The sequence below is a fragment of the Grammomys surdaster genome, unplaced genomic scaffold (genome assembly GCF_004785775.1).
Source record: "Grammomys surdaster isolate TR1022 unplaced genomic scaffold, NIH_TR_1.0 164, whole genome shotgun sequence".
Classification (NCBI taxonomy): domain Eukaryota; kingdom Metazoa; phylum Chordata; class Mammalia; order Rodentia; family Muridae; genus Grammomys; species Grammomys surdaster.
The window spans coordinates 1,293,785-1,294,880 of NW_021604612.1; the positions used below are offsets into that span (position 1 = coordinate 1,293,785).

Consider the following 1,096-nt stretch of genomic DNA (forward strand, 5'->3'; position numbering starts at 1 on the left):
TCTCCCTCTCCCTCTCCCTCTCCCTCTCCCTCTCCCTCCCTCTCCCCTCTGGATGGAACCATGAACACACTAAGCCCTCTACCCCTGAAATGGACCCCAGTTCTTAGCATTTGAAGCTTCCCGTTGGTCATTTGAAAACTGGCTACGTCTTAAGCTCAGTAGTTCCTAAATTTAAGATATCAGGGCCTTGTGTCCACTGGGATGCAGATATGACAGCCCACAGGGCAAAGAGACATGCTCAAGGTCACCCAACGGTTAAAGTTGTGACCACAGAGCTGGGACCTCTTCCTGCTTCCTTCCAGCTGCACCAGAACATCAGATGGATGGACAGGTGGTTGGTGGATGGGTGGGTGGGTGGGTGGATAGATGACTGGGTGGATGGATAGATGAATGGGTGGATGGATGGATGGATGGGTGTATGGGTGAGTGGATGGGTGGGTGGGTAGATGGATAGATGGACAGGTGGATGAATGGATGCGAGGATGGGTGGGTGGGTGGGTAGGTGGATGGATGTGTTCTGACTGTCACCCAATGACCCAGAGGAGAAGACAGCAAAGACAGCCTCCCTCGGGGCAGGGGCTGCTCATGCCTCATTCTCTACCCTTGTGCCAGCCAGCCGTCGAAGCACAGAAGGTAACCATTCATAGAAGCAGCTGATGTGGTAATCATAATCCTGCCCCTTGTTCGGGCTCAGCGTTGCCATCTCTACAGTTAGCGCATGTCACAGCGAGCACTGGCCAGGTGTCATCGAGGAAGGGGACCACCTTCATAATACCACACCTCTGCCACACAGAGCATCTGGGTAAATGTTTGCTGAGTGACAGCAAGAGAACATAGCCAGGCAGATGGCCTGTGGACGGGGATGTAGGAACAGACGGGAAAAGAAGTGGACAGCCAGATGGGTGGAGAGAAAGTGAATAGCTACACCCACAAATAGATTAACAAGGATGAAGGGAGGTGGGAAATGGAAAAGCTGATGGGCAGGGCAGCCAGCTAGAGACATTACCACATGCACTGATATAGACATGTATGTGTGGATAGATGTATGCATGTGTAATGTCTGTGTAAGTGATAGATGATGGATGAATGGATGGGC

At 51.9% G+C, this 1,096-nt stretch overlaps 1 protein-coding gene across 2 annotated transcripts in view; it reads right to left on the reverse strand.

Annotated features, from left to right (window-relative positions):
• The window catches only part of Sgsm1 (small G protein signaling modulator 1), a 69,668-nt gene that overhangs the window by 43,132 nt on the left and 25,440 nt on the right, over positions 1-1,096 (reverse strand). The window lies entirely within an intron of this gene.